General features: G+C 39.7%; 1 long non-coding RNA gene across 3 annotated transcripts in view; it reads left to right on the plus strand.

The window, feature by feature from the left end:
* Positions 1-1,642: 1,642 nt before the first annotated feature.
* Positions 1,643-22,234, plus strand: part of LOC110790824 (uncharacterized) — a 28,516-nt gene continuing 7,924 nt past the window's right edge. The window contains exons 1-2 of one of the 3 annotated variants that reach the window (XR_008919255.1): positions 1,643-1,821; positions 12,350-12,418. This is a non-coding gene — a long non-coding RNA (uncharacterized lncRNA). Of the gene's footprint in view, positions 1,887-12,349; positions 12,419-22,234 lie in introns of all 3 variants that reach the window. The other 2 variants (XR_008919254.1, XR_008919253.1) reach the window with 2 other exon arrangements.

Consider the following 22,234-nt stretch of genomic DNA (forward strand, 5'->3'; position numbering starts at 1 on the left):
TCAAGGGGGTGAATGGATAAAAAGGATTAGAGAGTCACTAAATTATGTAGCCACTTTGTTAAGCATAAAAACCAGTCATTTTAGCAGTATAAGATTGAAATTTTGAAATAATGTGATGATGAAATAACGCTCCAAAACGCATGCCAACGGTAACTAAAAATGTTATAACTAACTTAAAAGGAGTCAAAAAGGGAATAGTGAATTAGTGATGTTACTGAAATTAATTTGGTAAACACGAGAGAATTTTGCAGTGATTTGAGTAAGCAAATACAGTAACCAGATGATGAAGTCAAGTGCGACTAGAGTGAACACCCGAAAGGGCCAACCCGTAACTTCACATGTGGGTCCATTCCGGTTATTACGGAATAAATGCTTCTCATTTCCAAAGAGACAATCCTTGTGTTTCTCGAGCCCTTTCTTTGTTTTCTGTCCCTTTCACCCATAGTTGGCTCACTCGCTCTTGCCCCAACTTAGTCGGTTTAGCCATCAAGTTAAGGAACGATGTTATTCGGATGAAATATTACAAAAATGGGGTGAATTATATTGGGAACTTAAATCTAAAATTATTGCGGAATTAAAAAAAACTAAAAGTTATAGAAACGCAATACATAAGAAAGATTTCACGAGGAAACTTTTCAGGGCCCAACTAGAAACTCTTCATTATAACAGGGCAATAACAACTCAGTTACAAACCTATTAGAAACTCGGAGTTCCCAGTAGTTATTCCCTCAAACAACTACGACACTACGCTTATTGCTTCTACTCTAAAACTTTCTCTCTCTCTCTCTACACTAAGTCTTAACTCAATTCCTATACAATAAGTGTTTACCCAAAGTCTCTCTCTCAAAATAAAACAGACGCTTGAATAATCCTAACACTTATAAAGTTTCATACTTTGATTACTATTCACCCAATAGTGTAATTACGTGCATGCCCCTCATTTTCTTCTTTGTTTTATTTTGTCTTATTCTTATCAATAGAGCATTTACGGTTTCACCCTTCCCTCCCACTTGATGCTATTCTATTTGATGCTCCACGCTGGTTTCTTCGCCCCTTGTGCAGAAAATTTATTTGATGAGCATTTCCTCCTCTTCTCCAACCCTGCTATACTCAGCTCTTTCCTCTCTCCACATTTTCTCTGCAAACTGTACTCTCAACCATGGTTGTTAAACTCCCGATTCGGATCTTACGATCCTACGATTCTACGATCCAAAAACGCATCACCGATCCGAATCTTAGGTAGGATCTTAATGTGTGTAGGATCTTACGATCCTACCTCGATAAAAAATTTGAGTGGTGAGATCTTAATACGATCCTACGATTCTACAATCCGATCCAACGATCCGATTCAACATAAAATATTTCAAGATAACAATTTTTTTATTACTAATTAGTTCATCATCACATATCATTAGAAATTTCATACTTTTTTCTATCAATAAATTAGTGATCAAAAAAGTATCTTATTCACTTAAAAGTACAGAAATTCATAAAATTTCAACAAACTTGCGCATATCTTACTAATTGCTCTTGAATCTACTCAATTATTAATCTTATGTAAGCAAAAAATGATATTTAAGTATTAAGATTACCTGAATACATGATTGTACATTTCAATTTAATAATATAACCATTACTTTTACTATTTAGTAGCATCTTACGATCCTACGACCCGATTCTACCGATCCGATCCTACCCCCTTCATCGATCCAAGGTAGGATCCCGATCCTGACAACCTTGCTCTCAACCATGGCAGACCTAGAGCAGAAACACAATGGCGATGAAGAATCAACGAAGAATCCCTCACCTCAATTATTGAAAGTGAGTCGACCCATCTATTTCTAGGGTTTAGGGCACGAAATTCTAAAGATTTCTGCAGAATAAAGGTTTTAATTCTTCAAAAAACAGTCAGAAGTTCAATTTTTTTTTTATCAATTGATGCGATTTTAAGCTATTTTGGTTGATTGTTGATATAGATTTTGTGCGATTTAAAGATATTTGAGTTGAGTGTTGACGAGATTCTTTGCTGTTTTAAGCCATTTAAGTTGATTATTGATGAGATTTGTGCGATTTTTGACGTTTTCCGTTGTAGTTCTCTACCATTTACTGTTAGGTTATGATACATATGACAATTCATAAATCATGCGGAAAAAACCATAAAGCCAGGAAAACATATTATTTACACATAATCATTTAGCATAGTTTAGATGCATACTCTTTGTTGCGTGCCTTCCCTAGCTGCGCCCGAACCGAACAAGAACAAGTCTTTAGGACTCCAAGTGTCGTCCCTCCGTAGATAGTCCACAGCACGTCCGGATCCGCCTTAAGATTGACCAACTAGAATCGCCCTTAAGGTACTATTATTTTCGGCACTTTATAGGCAAATTTATGACTGAATTTTGCTCTCAAAACTCACTTTGAATACTTGAATTCTCTCTCTCTGTGTAAATATGTGACCATAGTCACCTATTTATAGAGTTATGGAAAAGGATTTGGAATCCTATTAGGATACTAATTTATTTAATTATAATCCTACTAGGACTCTAATTAAATAAACTAAATCATTTAGGATTAGATTTAATCATATGACGAATCCCGGTAGCTTTAGGATTCGAGTAGCACACAAACACACACGCACGCACAGCATCCCACGAGGGGCGCCATGCGCGCGCGCAGCCCGCGAGCTCGCAGCCCACTGCCGCAAGCCCACACGCTACCGCAGCCTTGGCGCGCGCTTGGCCTGCCTTGCGGTGGGCCTGGCGCAGCCTTGGCTGGTGCGTTTGTGGCGCGCTGGCTTGCTGGGCGATGGCCCGGCTTCGTGCTGGGCGATGGCCCGGCTTCGTGCTGGGCCTTCGTCTGGCAGGCCTCGTCCGATGCTAATTCGTACGATACGCTTCCGATTAATTTCCCGATTCCGGAATTCATTTCCGATACGAACAATATTTAATATTTCCGATTCCGGAATTAATTTCCGTTTCGAACAAATATTTAATATTTCCGTTTCCGGAATTATTTTCCGATTCCGATAATATTTCCGATTCTGACAATATTTCCGTTTCCGACAATATTTCCGATTCCGGCAATATTTCCATTTCCGATAATATTTTCCGATACGTACCATGTTTCCGTTTCCGGAAACATCTACGACTTGGATAATATTCATATTTCCGATACGATCCATATTTCCGTTTCCGGCAATATCATCGTTTCCGGAGTATTAATTTCTTGCCTATGACGATCTCAGCTCCCACTGAAACCAAGATCCGTCGATTCCGAATATCCATAGATGGAGTATTTAATGCCATTAAATACTTGATCCGTTTACGTACTATTTGTGTGACCCTACGGGTTCAGTCAAGAGTAAGCTGTGGATTAATATCATTAATTCCACTTGAACTGAAGCGGCCTCTAGCTAGGCATTCAGCTCACTTGATCTCACTGAATTATTAACTTGTTAATTAATACTGAACCGCATTTATTAGACTTAACATTGAATGCATACTTGGACCAAGGGCATTATTTCCTTCAGTCTCCCACTTGTCCTTAGGGACAAGTGTGCATTTCCTAATTCCTTTGTTGCTCGATGCTTGCTCTTGAACATAAGGTAAGAGTTGTCATCCTTATTATGTCCAGAGGTGTTCCTCGGTTTCAGAGTTCAACTGATCAAATAAACAGATAATCATAGCCTATGATTCATCCAAGCACGGCCATGCATTTCACAGTTTCTTGCTCTCCGAGTGGCCTTGTACAACTTTTAAGCATCTCATCCCGATTTATGGGAGGACAATCCCAATCTTGCGATCTTGAGATTAGACTTCGTTTGATAGGTGATTACCTGAGCGTTGCCTTTATAGCCTCCTTTTACGGTGCGACGGTTGGTCAACGTCAAAGCAACCAGTTCTCAAACAAGTAATCTCAAATCACTCAGGTATTGAGGATTTAGTGTCTAATAATTTAATGAAATTTACTTATGACAGATTTTCATCTCTTACAGTAAAGTTTCATAGGTCTTGTCCGATACTAGTCTTCCCAAAGTAAGTATCTATGCAAATGATTATGACATTGCCATGTCCACATAGTTCAAGAAACAGAACTACTAGTCATCTTGCATTCTAATCGTCTAACGTTTTCTATGCGTCCAATTTTATAGAAAACTCCGACTAGGGACCATTTTCAACCTTTGACATTCAAGTTCACTTGATAGACATTTCTTAGTCACAGGACTAGTCCTGACAGTCTATCTTGAATATATTGTCAAATTGAAGGGACTCATCATTTAATAAACCACAAATTAAATGGAAAAATGAATTCTTTTCATTTATTGTGAATGATTAACCAATAATGTTTACAAAGATTTAAACTCTAAAACTTTAAAACATTAAACAGGGATATCAAAGCCATTCTCCAATATGCTTGATTCCCATAGCTGCAGTGTGCGAGTTGTGCTTCGCCTGCGGCAGAGGTTTTGTCAATGGATCTGATATGTTGTCATCAGTTCCAATCTTGTTTATCTCGACTTCTTTTCTTTCAACGAACTCTCGTAGAAGGTGAAATCTACGAAGTACATGCTTGACTCTCTGGTGGTGTCTAGGCTCCTTTGCCTGTGCAATAGCTCCGTTATTATCACAATACAGGGTTATTGGTCCTTTAATGGAGGGGACTACACCAAGTTCACCTATGAACTTCCTTAGCCATATAGCTTCCTTTGCTGCTTCATGTGCAGCAATGTACTCCGCTTCAGTTGTAGAATCCGCAATGGTGCTTTGCTTAGCACTTTTCCAGCTTACTGCACCCCCGTTGAGGCAGAAGACAAACCCAGACTGTGATCTGAAATCATCTTTGTCGGTTTGGAAACTTGCGTCCGTATAGCCTTTAACAATTAATTCATCATCTCCACCATAGACCAGGAAGTCATCTTTGTGCCTTTTCAGGTACTTCAGAATATTCTTGGCAGCAGTCCAATGCGCCTCTCCTGGGTCTGACTGGTATCTGCTCGTAGCACTGAGTGCGTACGCAACATCCGGGCGTGTACATATCGTAGCATACATTATTGAACCAATCAATGATGCATATGGAATCCCATTCATTCGTCTACGCTCATCAAGTGTTTTTGGGCACTGATTCTTGCTTAGAGTCATTCCATGAGACATAGGTAGGTAGCCTCGCTTGGAGTCCGCTATCTTGAACCTATCAAGCACCTTATTGATATAAGTGCTTTGACTAAGTCTAATCATCCTTTTAGATCTATTTCTGTAAATCTTGATGCCCAATATGTACTGTGCTTCTCCTAGATCTTTCATCGAAAAACATTTCCCAAGCCAAATCTTGACAGAGTTCAACATAGGAATGTCATTTCCGATAAGTAATATGTCGTCGACATATAATATTAGGAAAGCAATTTTGCTCCCACTGACCTTCTTGTATACACAAGATTCGTCTGCGTTCTTGATGAAACCAAAGTCACTGACTGCTTCATCAAAACGTATATTCCAGCTCCTGGATGCCTGCTTCAATCCGTAGATTGACTTCTTTAGCTTGCATACCTTTTTAGCATTCTTTGGATCCTCAAAACCTTCAGGCTGTGTCATAAACACAGTTTCTGTTTAAAACGCCGTTTAAGAAAGCAGTTTTGACATCCATCTGCCATATTTCGTAATGGTAATATGCAGCGATTGCTAACATTATCCGAATAGACTTTAGCATTGCAACTGGTGAAAAGGTTTCATCGTAATCCACACCGTGGACTTGCCTATAACCTTTTGCAACCAATCTAGCTTTGAAAACTTCAAGTTTCCCATCCTTATCCTTTTTCAGTTTGAAAACCCATTTGCTTCCAATGGCTTGGTAGCCATCTGACAAATCAACCAAATCCCATACTTGGTTTTCAGACATGGAGTCTAATTCAGATTGCATGGCTTCTTGCCATTGCTTGGAGCTAGGGCTCGTCATAGCTTGTTTGTAAGTCGCAGGTTCATCACTTTCAAGTAATAGAATGTCATAGCTCTCGTTCGTCAAAATACCTAAGTACCTTTCCGGTTGAGATCTATATCTTTGCGATCTACGCGGGGTAACATTTCTAGATTGACCATGATTCTCACAAGATTCTTCTAAAGATCTCTGAGTTTCATCCTGAATGTCATCTTGAGCATTCTCTAGAGTTTGTTGTTCGACTCGAATTTCTTCGAGGTCTACTTTTCTCCCACTTGTCATTTTGGAAATGTGATCTTTCTCCAAAAAGACACCATCTCGAGTAACAAACACTTTGTTCTCAGATGTATTGTAGAAGTAATACCCCTTTGTTTCCTTTGGATAGCCCACAAGGATACATTTGTCAGATTTTGGATGAAGTTTGTCTGAAATTAATCGTTTGACGTATACTTCACATCCCCAAATCTTAAGAAAAGACACATTTGGAGGCTTTCCAAACCATAATTCATATGGAGTCTTTTCGACAGCTTTAGACGGAGCTCTATTTATAGTGAGTGCAGCTGTATTTAGTGCATGTCCCCAAAATTCTAATAGAAGTTTGGCCTGACCCATCATTGACCTGACCATGTCTAGCAAGGTTCTGTTCCTCCGTTCTGACACACCGTTCCATTGTGGTGTTCCAGGAGGAGTCAATTCTGATAGAATTCCACATTCTTTCAGATGGTCATCAAATTCATAGCTCAGATATTCACCGCCTCTATCAGACCGCAGTGCCTTAATCTTCTTGCCTAATTGATTCTCTACTTCACTCTGAAATTCCTTGAATTTGTCAAAGGATTCAGACTTATGCTTCATTAGGTAGACATAACCATATCTACAGAAGTCATCAGTGAAAGTGATAAAGTAGCTGAAACCACCACTAGCATTTGTACTCATTGGTCCACATACATCTGTATGGATTAAACCCAATAGTTCATTTGCTCTTTCTCCAACTTTAGAGAAAGGTTGCTTTGTCATTTTGCCAAGTAAACATGATTCGCATTTACCATAATCCTCTAAGTCAAATGGTTCTAGAATTCCTTCCTTTTGAAGTCTTTCTAAGCGTTTCAAGTTTATATGGCCTAATCGACAATGCCACAGATAGGTGAGATCTGAATCATCCTTTTTGGCCTTTTTGGTATTTATGTTATAAACTTGTTTGTCGTGATCTAATAAATAAAGTCCATTGACTAATCTAGCAGATCCATAAAACATCTCTTTAAAATAAAACGAACAACTATTGTCTTTTATTAAAAAGGAAAAATCCCTTAGCATCTAAGCAAGAAACTGAAATGATGTTTTTAGTAAGACTTGGAACATGGAAACACTCTTCCAGTTCCAAAACTAGCCCGGAGGGCAACGACAAATAATAAGTTCCTACAGCTAATGCAGCAATCCGTGCTCCATTTCCCACTCGTAGGTTGACTTCACCCTTGCTTAACTTTCTACTTCTTCTTAGTCCCTGTGGATTGGAACATAAGTGTGAGCCACAACCTGTATCTAATACCCAAGAAGTTGAATTAGCAAGTATACAGTCTATAACGAAAATACCTGAAGATGGAACGACTGTTCCGTTCTTCTGATCTTCCTTTAGCTTTGGACATTCTCTTTTGTAATGTCCTATTCCATCACAATAAAGACAGCTTGATGTGGACTTGTCCTACTTTGATTTAGCATTGCCCTTGGACTTTCCACTTTTCTTGAACGGTCTCCTTCTAGCCTTGAGTAAATCTTTGGCTTCACAGTCCAGTATTATTTCAGCCTTTCTGACAAGGTGAACAAATTCTGCAACTGTTTCTTCTCTTGGTTCACTTAGGTATAGTTGCTTGAAGCGACCAAACCCACTGTGTAGTGAATTGAGCAAGATAGAGACTGCCATCCTTTCGCTTATTGGTGTTCCTAGTAGACTTAGGCGATCAAAGTATGAATGCATAAGATCCACATGGAACCTCAGTGGGACGCCTACCCTCTGTTTAGTGCGAAGGAGCTGAACATGTGTTTCTTGGACTTCCATCCTATAACACCTGTTGGGAGAACTAACCTTTAGACCAGACATTGATTCAATCAACTCATGGACGTTTAGGTCCCTGTCCTCCGTGCTTCCACGACAGATATCCCTCAGATTCTTGATGAGCGTAAAAGGTTCATAGGCTACAAACCTTCTAGCCCAATCATCAGGGATATTGTTCAGCATGAGACTCATAACCTTTTTGAGATCCGCATCCCAGGCGTAAAATCTCTCAGGGGTCATGTCTCTGGCATAGTAGCTTGGCATGGGATTGGTCAGTACATACTCAAGTCCATTGAGTCTGACTATTTCAACTAGCTTAGCTTCCCATTCAAGAAAATTTGCTAGGTTCAGCTTGACCATAAGCTCAGAACCCATGATGATGTTTTGATTGTTGTTTGCCATATTAAAACTACAATTGAAAAGAATAAACAAATAAATAACCATTCACAGTTTCTCTTAATAAACTTAAATTCTAGCATACATGCATAATTCAATGTTTATTAAGCATTTTATTCAAGTTATGTGTTCCGGCAGGTGTGAATAAAATGATTCCAAGATCCTAAAATCATTGAAGAACTAAGCACAGTTTGTCGACTTAATCCTAAAATATCTTAGGTAAGCAAAAGCCTTTTGCTAATAGTCTAGGAACTATTCTTGGTTGATAGGTACGTCTAAGAACTTATTAGGTAAACCTATCGATTTTGCCACGACATAAAAGGACTCCTTACTTATATCGTTGAGTTTCACCAAAACTAACATGTACTCACAATTATTTGTGTACCTTGCCCCTTTAGGACCAATAAGTAACACCTCGCTGAGCGAAAACTATTACTAGATTGATGTAAAGGATATCCAAGCAAGTGTATATTTTGGCATGGCACCTTTTAACTCAATTTTTAAGTTTGGAACTTAAGGCTCTTACTATGTTGGTTAGATTTTAAGTGAACTAAAATCCTTAATCATGCAACATAATCAAGCTTTTGATCTCATGCATTTTAAGACATATTTAAAAGCAATAAATAACTTAAAACATGCATAGGATAAATGTGATCTAGTATGGCCCGACTTCATCTTGAAGCTTTAACTTCAAAGTCCGTCTTGAAAATCTCCGTGGGAGGCACCATTTTCTTCAAATAGGATAAGCTATAATTAAAACTAATTACAACTATTTGATGGTACGCAGACCATATTTTGAATTGAAAAACAACTTTGGTACTTTAGACCAATTACATTCAAATTAATGGTACGCAAACCATATTTTCTATCAATTATTCAGTCCTTATTAATTCTAATCAAGTTGTTTTAACCTTAAGGATTTGTAGACCTAATCAAGAGTTTATGACTAAAAGGGCTCCCATTTAAACCAATAAATTCATATGCTTTACTAATTTTAAACATAAAAATGTATTTCTAGTCTAACCGGAAACATACAAATTTAATTAAAATTTAAAGCTCATATAAATTTATAATTGAATCCAAAAGGTTTAATTTAATTTCAGTCGTTTTTAAATTAATTCATGATTTTAATTTTAGTAAAATAATTAGAATAAATAATCTTTTTTATAATTACAATATTCAAAATTAAAATCCAAGAAAATAATTTAAATTATTAATTTTAAAATTAATTAAAATTACGTAAACTGAAAATTTCAAATTAAAATTTCAAAACGATCTAATCGTGTCGCAACAACCCCACGCAACCCACGCCCATGGGCCACACGCACACAGCCATCGCTGGCCATGTGCGCGCAGCCCATGCGCTGTGTCGCATTGCTGCTGCTCACCATCGCAAGGCATCACGCGAGCTGGTGCTCGCTGCGCGCGCCAGCACTCGATGCACGCGAGCCATCGCTCGCTGCGCGAGGCATCGACGCTGGGCGTAGCACTCATGGCACGCGAGCTTGCGCTCGCTGCGCGCGAGGCAGTGCGCGTTGTGGCGCAGCTCGCTTGCTGCCCACACGCGACTGCTGTGCCTTGCTTTCGCCCTTGCCCATTCGTCCATTGCTCATAGCCCACGACACAAGGCAGGGCTGCTGCCTTGTGCTCGTGCACCATGGCCTTGCTCATTGCATTCGTGCCGCATGGGCGACGAGCTCCCTTGCTCGTCGTCACACGCCCGCATTATACAACACCCCTTAAGGGTAACACGTAGCGTCCATTGCTTTGTACGTGCAAGTTATATGAGCGAATCGCATAAAATTTAAAAGTTTATATTTAAAATTAATGACAAATTAATAAATAATATTAATTTCATAATTTTAGGGCGAAAAATCGAAAATTTATTATTCAATTGATTTCCGATTAACATGGATTCAAGACTAGGTCATAAAAATACAAAATTTAACATAAATTTAAAATTTTTATGGTGGTTTTTAATCATAGGTATCTAATTAAATTATAATTAATTATGAAAATCAAATTAATTCTAAATTATTCTAATTTTCAACAAATTAATCATAATTACAAATTAGATTGCATAATTAACAAGGCTAGGCATTCAAACTTGTTAAACATATACAGTAGGTCAATCAAAATTTCAAGATTTATCAACAAGAATCGCAAATATTTAATTTAACATCTTAAATTTACGAAATTTTGCATTCGAAAAACTAAAACCTCCGAAAAGTCATAGTTAGGCTTCGAATTTGAGAATTCTGGGTTCGGCAGAAAAAGAGTATTTTTGTCAAAATTTTAGAATGCCTTTTACATGCGGAATTGACACAAAAATCACTCGATTTGGATGAGTAACGAAGAAACTGCCGAAAAACTGCGTACGTATAATTAAATAAACGCAATTTGCAATTAATTAACAATTACGAAAATTAATCATCCCTTTTAATTCTTGCAAATTTGTAATATTTAACCATGTTCATGCAATTTAGATTATGAAAATAATAAGAGGCTCGTGATACCATTGTTAGGTTATGATACATATGACAATTCATAAATCATGCGGAAAAAACCATAAAGCCAGGAAAACATATTATTTACACATAATAATTTAGCATAGTTTAGATGCATACTCTTTGTTGCGTGCCTTCCCTAGCTGCGCCCGAACCGAACAAGAACAAGTCTTTAGGACTCCAAGTCTCGTCCCTCCGTAGATAGTCCACAGCACGTCCGGATCCGCCTTAAGATTGACCAACTAGAATCGCCCTTAAGGTACTATTATTTTCGGCACTTTATAGGCAAATGTATGACTGAATTTTGCTATCAAAACTCACTTTGAATACTTGAATTCTCTCTCTCTGTGTAAATATGTGACCCTAGGCACCTATTTATAGAGTTATGGAAAAGGATTTGGAATCCTATTAGGATACTAATTTATTTAATTATAATCCTACTAGGACTCTAATTAAATAAACTAAATCATTTAGGATTAGATTTAATCATATGACGAATCCCGGTAGCTTTAGGATTCGAGTAGCACACAAACACACACGCACGCACAGCAGCCCACGAGGGGCGCCATGCGCGCGCGCAGCCCGCGAGCTCGCAGCCCACTGCCGCAAGCCCACACGCTACCGCAGCCTTGGCGCGCGCTTGGCCTGCCTTGCGGTGGGCCTGGCGCAGCCTTGGCTGGTGCGTTTGTGGCGCGCTGGCTTGCTGGGCGATGGCCCGGCTTTGTGCTGGGCCTTCGTCTGGCAGGCCTCGTCCGATGCTAATTCGTACGATACGCTTCCGATTAATTTCCCGATTCCGGAATTCATTTCCGATACGAACAATATTTAATATTTCCGATTCCGGAATTAATTTCCGTTTCGAACAAATATTTAATATTTCCGTTTTCGGAATTATTTTCCGATTCCGATAATATTTCCGATTCTGACAATATTTCCGTTTCCGGCAATATTTCCGATTCCGGCAATATTTCCATTTCCGATAATATTTTCCGATACGTACCATGTTTCCGTTTCCGGCAACATCTACGACTTGGATAATATTCATATTTCCGATACGATCCATATTTCCGTTTCCGGCAATATCATCGTTTCCGGAGTATTCATTTCTTGCCTGTGACGATCTCAGCTCCCACTGAAACCAAGATCCGTCGATTCCGAATATCCATAGATGGAGTATATAATGCCATTAAATACTTGATCCGTTTACGTACTATTTGTGTGACCCTACGGGTTGAGTCAAGAGTAAGTTGTGGATTAATATCATTAATTCCACTTGAATTGAAGCGGCCTCTAGCTAGGCATTCAGCTCACTTGATCTCACTGAATTATTAACTTGTTAATTAATACTGAACCGCATTTATTAGACTTAACATTGAATGCCTACTTGGACCAAGGGCATTATTTCCTTCATTTACCTCCTTCCTCATTTGACCTGGTTTTTGCCTTCTTCCTCATCTTTCTACATCAGATCCATTATCTCTCTCGTCCAAGGTGCCGGTAGAAAAGTTGGGTTTTTCTGCATTTTGTTCACTGGCGGGTACTTTCGCTCTCCTAATAAAGTTTCGATGATTCATGATTTGTTTGTTTTTCTGTTTTATTTATTTGATTAGAAGTATGGCTCATAAGGTGGGTACTATATGTTTGGAAAAATAGAGGATGTTGAACAGACTACATGACAGGAATGAGACGTTAGTTAACTTTGTCCATTTGGTCATTGCTTTGAGGTCCTTATTGATTATATCAAAGACTTCGCTCCTATTATATATACTCCAACCGTAGGACTGGTATGTCAAAATTATTCCACATGGATTGTATTTCATCGCCAAGGATAAGAGAGGGATGATGTCCATGATTTATAACTGACTTATTGAACATATATGTCCTTTACTGAATTCATTGTCTATCAACTATTAGTTCTAGAAATGTGTTGTTAAAGAGGAAGTTAGAGGTTTTGGTTTAGAGGTTTTGGTTGATAGAGTTAATTATTATGATCATATTAGCTTCATACAGAGAAGATTTATTAATGGTAAATTTTTCTGTGCAATTTATCCATTGTTAAGATGGAAACCCTTGTAGTTGTAGCACATCACAAGGTACTAATACTAAAGTTGTAGAGGAAAGGGTAGGCAAACATGTGTTTCATCACATTATGTAGGTCTTAGGGACATCAATAGTTCAATAGCAGGGCTTCTAACTCTGGGACAAACTTACTTTATAGGCCTCTTAAGGGTTGTGACTAAGAACTTTCTTTGAGAGACAACTCATAGAGCTGGCATGAATCTCCTACATCACTATTTGTTCAAGGCCAGGACATGTTCTTGTTTTCTTGTGCATAATTGAGTAGGCGGGAGTTACTTTCACGAGAGGGCCAGCTGTAGACACCTACTTTTGTCCCCATTCCCGAAAGGGAAGGTTCGATGATAAAAACGTAAATCTCCACTTGACAACGCATCTCCTATAAAATAACGAATCTCAATTCCCCTTTTCATTTCACCCGAAACCTGCTATTTATAGAAACCTGCTATTTATGGAAACCTGCTAAAAATAGTAACTGTCGTAATCGGTAATTGTTAAAAGTGGCAAGTCATAAAAGATAGAAACCTGTCAGAATTAGGTGTTGCACTCCAACATAAATCCTAAATGAGATAGAAATTGCGAGAGAATCCTATTCCTAATATGATTCGAAAGTAAGAGTCACGTATTAATTAAAATCCTAACGAGCCTAGAGTTCGTAACGGGCCCAGACGCATCCCGTCACAAGGTTAATACGCACTAAAAGACTCAATTAAATGTCAAATACTCCGGATTCTAGGAATCCGAATCTGACTAAGAAAAATGGCCCAGATCCTATTTTCAACGCCTGGTTCTGGGCGCCGAAATCTTCGGCGCCCAGGCCTGGGCGCTGAAAATACCTGGTACGTGTTTTTTCCTAATTCCTCGTGGATTAGAGTTCTGCAATTCTATCTTTCCACGAACTCTTTTCTATAAATAGGGCCTTAAGTTCGACGTGAAAAGGACAACAACACACACAACAACACACAATTATTATCATGAGTATTGACTCTGAACCCCTAAGCCTAAGCCTCACGCTGCAAAACTGATCACGCATTCTGTCGCAATCGATCCATAAATCGAACAGAACGTATCCCGTCCCATAATTTGAGATTCGTTAAATAAAAGGAGAAATAGCAAAGTCAAAGTGTTTAGTTTTCTGAGAACCGTGAGGCACCTCTCAAGGGTGCGTCGTAATGTGTCCCTTTTCTATGATTTAATTGCTTTCCTCGCCCTTTTATGAACTGTTAAACTAACTAAAATCTGATTGTTCGATCACGCTTAATAAATATGATATTTTTGGGAAATTGGATTATCATGCTAGGTCCCTTAAAACAATCTAAATCAGATAATCGCGCTCGACCTAGTACTATATGTTGCATATTGTTAAAATCAACTCAGATTAGTTTAATAGTTAACGCATGTCCCTTCAATTATTTATGCTGAGCTAGTAAGGATATCCTGCCTCTGGAGTTATCGAATAGCGAGTACTCCTCTCGGTAGTTACAGTCCCCCGAACCCTCAATCTCTACCCTGTGGGTGTACGTTGAGCGATCCCCACCACCAGGGATCACAAGGGAACCTACGGCCGTCGTTGGTCAAACATAATTGCACTCCCTTTATGTCACGATAACCGGGTTTTGTCAGTTTTTCTCATTGTCGTTAAAAACTGAATGGCGACTCCTATATTACTAGTCAATTGGGTGTAAACTCACAGGAAATCCAATTACACTTGATTTGGCAAAAAGAAGCGTCACACCCACGAGGGACGAGGTCACGCATTAGCCTCGTGCTTTTTCGACCCCCTCACAGTGGCGACTCCACTGGGGATAGTGAAGGAAATACTCGAGGTTGTAGGTAATCAAAATAGCCGAGGGTGAAACGATCCTACCCCGCGTTTATTTCCCCATAAAGTTGGGACGACCTGAAAATCGGCATATTAATGTGAACGGACAGAACCGCATAACGAATCTCGGCTCCCTCGGGAGTTGGGACTAAGGATACCTTTTTTCGCAAATAGGGGGGTGCACACGCCGCGCATGTTTCCCACTCGGTACTTGTGCAGGTAGTACACCTATCCCGAACCCAATCGCTCGCTCATTAGGTCCCTCTCGCCTGCATGCCCCCTTGGCTTGCACTTGCGGGTTGGCCTTCTGGGACGAAATTCGTATGTTGAAAGCACTACCCCGACCGGGGCATGTGGTGGATCTGCGATAGAAGCGGTACCAAGCCAGGTGCAAATAAGTACCCATAGAAGCCTATCATAAACTACATGACATATTATTATTGCCTCATGATGGAATGTTAGTTATGTGTAGCGAAATATATGATTGCGTGTGACAAACTATCCTAGAAAAACCAACGACCTTAAAAATTGCCCAAACATTCATAAACCAATTTGCCAAAGAGTTATACCGAAATACGTGTTCCGCAAACCCGAACGATCGCCACAAAAATAAGCGACGCTCGGGATGGCCTATAACGAATCCCACAAACGCTGCACAACGCGTAAAGGACGTTATTAGGCAAGCACGCAAAATCGAAGTCGCATAAACAAAAGTAGACGCAAACAGAAAACGAGAACCAGCCAGGGACGCATTTTCAACGCCCTGGCTGGGCGCCAGAATTTCTCACGCCCGACGCTGGGCGCTGAAGTTGCTGCCTGGCCTTTTGGTCAGGCACAGCAGCCTCGGTGCCCGCGCATAAAAGAAATATACGTAGCAAAAAAAAAACTTTTCGAAAAAAAATTGCTGCGAGGGCGTATGAAAAGGCACTCGATTCTAAAAGCGACTTGTAAAAAAAATGACTCTTTGTGTCGTTGTTAGGACTCCTACGACGACAATGCTCGGCATCAAAACCGAACATGCTAATAACTATGAATGTCACATGGGTAAAGTATTCAAAAAATAATGTTCAAATAAAGTCTTCAAGGAAAAATAATGTTCAAAATGAAAAATAAGTAAATCCGAGTCTAGACTAGGCTATGCCAAAGTACAATCTAAATCCTAAGTCTTAGTTGTCTTATCCATAGAATCGGTCCTAATGCTTGGTGTCGTTCTGCAAGTTAAAAGGTTAAAACATATTGAGTCTCCCTTCCTAACATTTAAATCAATAAGCACCCATATGTAATTGTCATCCCTTGCTAAGAGTCTACGGCCTCAATACTCTCTCTCACCAATAAAAAGAATATGTTATGTATTTGCAAAATGGAAACAGTCACATTCTGGAAATCATTCCCCCATAGTCGCACAACCCCCAAAGTGAACCTAAGGTGTCAATACCATTAGCAAAAAATTAATGGCCTCAAGGCTCAAGATCACATTGGGTCACGACTATCATAGTCCTCTCGAGCCACTCGCTCCTTTAAATACTCCTAAGTACGGACAAAAAGATTTTCCATGAATGCAACATGACCAACCATGAAAATACCCAAATCGGCATACCATAAGGCTACCATTGGGGTAAAGCAATACACACTAAGAGAGAAGCCTCACTAATGATTCTTGTCTTGCAAAAATAAAAATTCGTCCCCAACTAACCACCTTGCCAACATTAAGCAAAATGGCGCATGACAAATGAACACCCAAGGGTTAAAATCTAAAGTGTCAACCAACGAAAGGTATGGTCCAATTAGCCTAAGTCTGAGAGTCTCTTGGTCAAGTGTTATAGGCTTACGCCACGTCATTATTTTGAGTCTAGGCCACCTCCTTGTATTCATACACGGGTTATAATCAGAAAATTTAATGAAAGTTCGAGTCTAAATCACAACTTCCAGTTTAATCCCGGAAACTGGAATCTGAAAAGAAGCAAAAAAAATTTATTTTTCACGTAATTCTTTCGTTAAATTTCAATAAGGTAAAAACAACATTTTGAATCTATGCTACTTGCACATTTTAAGAAACGACTAAATACGCTTGCAAAGTAAGACAATTTAAAAGTCCACCCTAGGCCTACTAAAGCTAAAGGTCCACCCTAGGCCTATTAAAGTTAAAGGTCCACTATAGGCCTACCAAACGAGGCTCACTCAGTCTCGCCTCGTGACTCAAAGACCACAACCATCTACCTCTTAGCCCAAATAGAAAAAAATTTGAAGGATTTATGTTGGGGAGAAATCACAAGCAAAAAGAAAAAAATAGAAAGAGAAAAGGGAGAGCGAAAAGAGCGAGCCATGAAATGCTTAAAAAGAAAGAGAAAAGGGAGAGCGAAAAGAACGAGCCATGAAATGCTTAAAAAGAAAGAGAAAAGGGAGAGCGAAAAAAGCGAGCCATGGAATACTTATCCCGTACCTCCCAAAGTGCAACATTTACCCAAGTAAACGAAGGAAAAGAATCGAGTCAACCAATCCAAATCATAAGATTCTACGATATCTACCCTTTCCAATCCTTATGCTCTTAGACGCCTTCGCTCTTGGGTCCCTGTTCAGCTCATTTAACCCATCCATGTTCTCATTGCCATAACCCAAGAAACCATTACCTCGACTCTTGTTCTTGAACTTGTTGTCAACCGCAAACCACGCACGGCCATTGACACGTGCGTCATACCCGTTATTTCCAAAGCCCAAACCCATTATTACACCACCGTTAGCATAATGACCATATAACTTGTTTGAATGCATCCTGTTGATATTCCCTTGAGCCGTCTCCATGCTACTCATTGGCCTTGGTTGATGTAAACTCATGACACTAGTTCGAGGCTGCAAATTGTGAGCCCTAGCAAATATAATCCTCATGCTTGACCAATACCTATACAAATTATCCTATCTCATTCAACCCATCTTTCAAACCGCCTTGAGTCACGAATATAAAAAAAAAACAAATGAAAAGTACAAAAAATGTAAATAATAAAAAAAGCAAACTTTGCAAAGCGCCTCTAAAGTTAGGAAAAGAAGCATTTAGCACACCAAAAAAGATCCGCCAAGAAATAATTTTCTGCGCCCACAGCTGGGCGCCGAAACCTTTAACGCCCAGCCTAGGAGCCGAATCTCTCTGCTCACAAAATTTTGTCCAGAAGTGCTCGTCATTTTATCCGCACATACACGAAAAAATAACGAACGCTTGGAGGGGTACAGCACGTATCAGATATACGTACCACCAAAAAATACATGTACTCGAAAAAAATAAAACAAAATTTTGGCTTACGGCGAAGCGGAAGATTAAAATAATAATAAACTTCACTTATTTCACCCTATTTCAAACATTACGATTCCACTCGAACGTACTTGTTTAAAATCAGCATTCTAAGAAACCATTTTCTAGGCTAAGAACTACGCAAGACCTGATTCCAAATTAAATCTATTTAAGGCGGATACGTAGGAAATCCATGATTCGGTCCAACCAATTTGCAAAAATGTTAAAAGCCTATAGAAAAACAAGAATAAGAAATAGAGTCCCTTATTGAAATTTAATTACTTGCAATCCAAGTCGAAAGAAAAATTTAAGTCAAAGGAAGAATCCAAGTCATCAAGATGCCAAAACGAGCACACATCGAAAAATAATAAGGGCACGTACCCTTGCCAGAAGGAGCACTCACACTCCTAGGCACTTAGCCAAGACTCAAAAGATCGCTTTGCCTCAATTGAATGGGGGCTAGCGCAAGCGTCCATGACCTCTAAAGTACTCGACTTGATCCTCCCTAAAGCGAACTAACTCACTTAAAAGACCTTCTTTTACCACTAGACATAGTCGTTCGCTTAAAGACCTTCTTTCACCACTAGACACAGTCATAGTCGCCAATAAGTAGTAAAGGCAGTAAGCTTGCAATGAAGAGGATTGTTCTACGGCATCACCCCATTGTTCCTTCGAACTCAGGGCACCCGTTCATGGTAATTCGAAGGCTTGCTAATCCCCTTTGAAAAAAAAATCAGACACTGTCAATAGGACTTGGCACTTAACCAAGGCTCACCCTACTCAGACATATGACACGGGCATCTAAAATCGAAATCTAAAAGCATCGTTAATGAGAAGACATAATAGCAACTGGGGGCTAAAAGATTGAAATGAAAGAGCTAGGGAAAGAACTAAGTATACCTTGACCTTTTATACAGACATACACCAAGTAAATCTAAGTCAATTTGAAAACGTTTATACTCCCGCAATTCTGGGAAAGATGGCCTTAAAAGCCTAAAGCATATGCCAAACGGGCACAAGTATATCTTGACGCCTGCACCCTGGCTTCCAGCAAATCCTTAGACAGCATTCCAAAAATCTTAACAGTATCTTGATTCACTCAGATAATCCTGTACGAACCCTTCTATAAGTCAACTTACTTAGGACACCTCGGATTGTATACAGTAGGACTCGGATTTCAAATAATTTTCAAAGACTTCTTCGAACACAATAAAGTGTCGTTGGTTTAAGCTAAGTATGTGTTTATCTTGATGTTGCAAGTGAGTCAAAAGATTTCTAAATATGATTATGGGTAAAGAAAGGCACCTAGATTTTGGTCAAGGCACACTTCAACATGTGACTACCTTGACCATGGCAATGTCGCACAATACGACATTTACAAGAGAAGTAGCAAATTACTACTCGAACGTACCTCGCACTAAACGAGTCTGGTTCAAACTATTCATGATCCATGTCACCATGAATGCATAAAAACGTATGCCCAGCATTATAGCACCAAACCAATCCCGTAGCTACAATTGGGGGCTTGAGAAAAACACTCTAAAAATGCTCGAAATGACGATTTTATCGCAAATTCTCGACGCTAATGCTATACATACATCATAGGGGCACAATCCTAAGCTTTAATCGCGTAAAACGAACCTTAGAATGGCTACAACCCCTCCCAAATTCTAAGCGCTACTTAGAATATATAAAGTCACCCCACTAACAAGGGTAACTGAAAATCGCGAGTCACCAAAACTCCGATCAAACTACTGCACATAACGCTCGCCCTACAAGCGCCCGTTACACAGTCTACCTCGTTCCAAGGCAAAAGCGAAAGAAAAAAAATCAAGGATAAGAACTGTCAAAATATACCCAGAAATCATTTTCAACGACCAGAGCTGGGCGCCGATGTCTTTAACGCCCCAGCCTGGGCGCTGAATCTTTCTGCTTGTCAAATTTTGCCCAGATGTAAAAATAAGAAATAAACATCTATAAATCCTCGCATCGAATGCAGTAATAAGCCGTGCAAACCCACGCAGAAGGTGCTACACTTGTTCGAGCACCTGAACGAGGCGTGATGAAGTACTCCAATAATGATATCCCAACGCCTGGAAGAATGTTCTAAGACACGCCGTTAGGCCACACAAGCCTACGTCGCACCATAAGTTTAACCATCCCACGGTACAAGTCTAAAAAAAAAGAGAATAAGGCATATTGCGCTAATGCGTGCACAACCAAGAACATGTGTAAAAGAGGCAAAGACTACTTATCGCCCAAATTCAAAATGCAACCCACACGACTTCTACATTAAAGATTGAAAGTAGCAAAACATTACCTGCCACGGAAGGGATAGCTCGCACCTACACGAGCGGAACCCTAGGGCATCTATCTCGAAAGAACCTACAAAAATCGTACGCCAAAAGGAAGCACCCCAACATGCATACTTGGGGGCTCCAAGCTACGAAACGACCATAGCAAAATAAAAATCTCGAAGCAAATGTTTGAACAATCGAAAGGGCACGATGTTTGAGCCCACTTCATGAATGGGCCTGAACCCTATCAAGCTTCTAAGCAAACTATTCAAAATCAGTCATTGCTCAAAAAAAATGATTCAAGCAAACTGATTAATGGACCGCACACAACGGCCATTCTATGAACGCTCGTTCGCACATACATATCATCATTCTAAGTATCGAACATTCACGAACGCATTCAAAAGGAAAAAATATATACAAGAGCGATCAAAATCTTACGCCTCAAGGTATGTTCCTCGGGCCACATAGACTCGCCCAACTATTGCAATAACTGTACGCCTTAAGAGAAACAGTTCCTTAAAATAATCGCCCCAAAGCGACAAGCACCGTAGTCCACCAATCGGCTACGGCTTCTCAAGAAAATCATCACGTTCTAAAATCAAAGCACTAAAACAAAAAAAGAGAGAAAAAAGAAATGCAAGAACACGTGAAGAAAAGCGTCAAAAACGACCGCCCAAATCATTTTCAGCGCCCAAGGATGGGCGCCGAAATCTTTGACGCCCCAGCCTGGGCGCTGAAACTCTCTGCCTGCCTAAATTTTTTTTAGAAGTGCTCGTCATTTTATCCGCACATAACGGAAAAATAACGAACACTTGGGGGGTACAGCACGTATCCAAATAGGCTCACCAAAAAATATAGCCATACAAAAAGTAGTCGAATTTCATTTTTTACGCGAGTTACGGCAAACAAAAAACGGCAGACGAAAATAATGATAATACTTCACTCATTTGACCGATTAAGTAATATGCTACCACCTCAGGGCATATCTATTAAAATCTGGCATCCTAGAACTTATTCTAGCTAGAACTACGCGCGACCTGATTTTGACAAGATACGTAGGCAATCCTTACCAAGGATTCGGTCCAATAAAAAAAAAACATACATAAATTGTGCAAAAAGTGTTAGACATATAAAAACATAAAAAAAAGGAGGAGAAACAAAAAATGAAAACGAAAAAATAAAATACGCCTTTATTGAAAAAATAATAAGAAGGAAAACAAAGTGCTAAGGAATGAAAAAAACAAACACAACTGAAATAAATAAAGGGCACCTACACCCTAGCAAGAACTACACTACTCTAGTTCTTCCGGATCATCAAATAAAGTCTTGTAGAGGGCAATGTTCGCAGGATCCACCCCCACATTCTTCTGCGCTGCCCCAATATCAATCTCCATAAGAACCGGCTCCTGGACACTAACTTCCAAAGATGCCAAGGCTTCAAAAACATTCTCAGTTATAGCCCGCTCAGCCTCAAGGGCACAGACAATGGTGGGAGAAGGATTATTATCATCAACTAGACTAGCCACTGTTTCTACAGGCGGCTGAGCCTTCCTAACCCATACATTGTTCCGACGACGATCTCCGCGAGAGCTTGCATTTCTTTTAACAACAGCAGGCCCCTTCATGTTAGGCATCTTTTTAGGCCTGAAACTGGAACGGGGAGGAACTTCCTTTCGCTTTCGATCAGGACGAGCTTTCACAGTCTTAATACCATAGGTACAAGGTTTGGCAGAATCAGGACCCTCATACTTAACACGAATACGAGGTATCAAAAGCTTAGCCGGCTCCCCATTTCGAGCCTCGGTCCTCACAGCTTTATCATCGGAGCTCATCCACAACTTGTAGTTTTCAGAAAGACCCACAAAGCCATTTGTA

The sequence above is a fragment of the Spinacia oleracea genome, chromosome 4 (genome assembly GCF_020520425.1).
Source record: "Spinacia oleracea cultivar Varoflay chromosome 4, BTI_SOV_V1, whole genome shotgun sequence".
Lineage (NCBI taxonomy): Eukaryota > Viridiplantae > Streptophyta > Magnoliopsida > Caryophyllales > Amaranthaceae > Spinacia > Spinacia oleracea.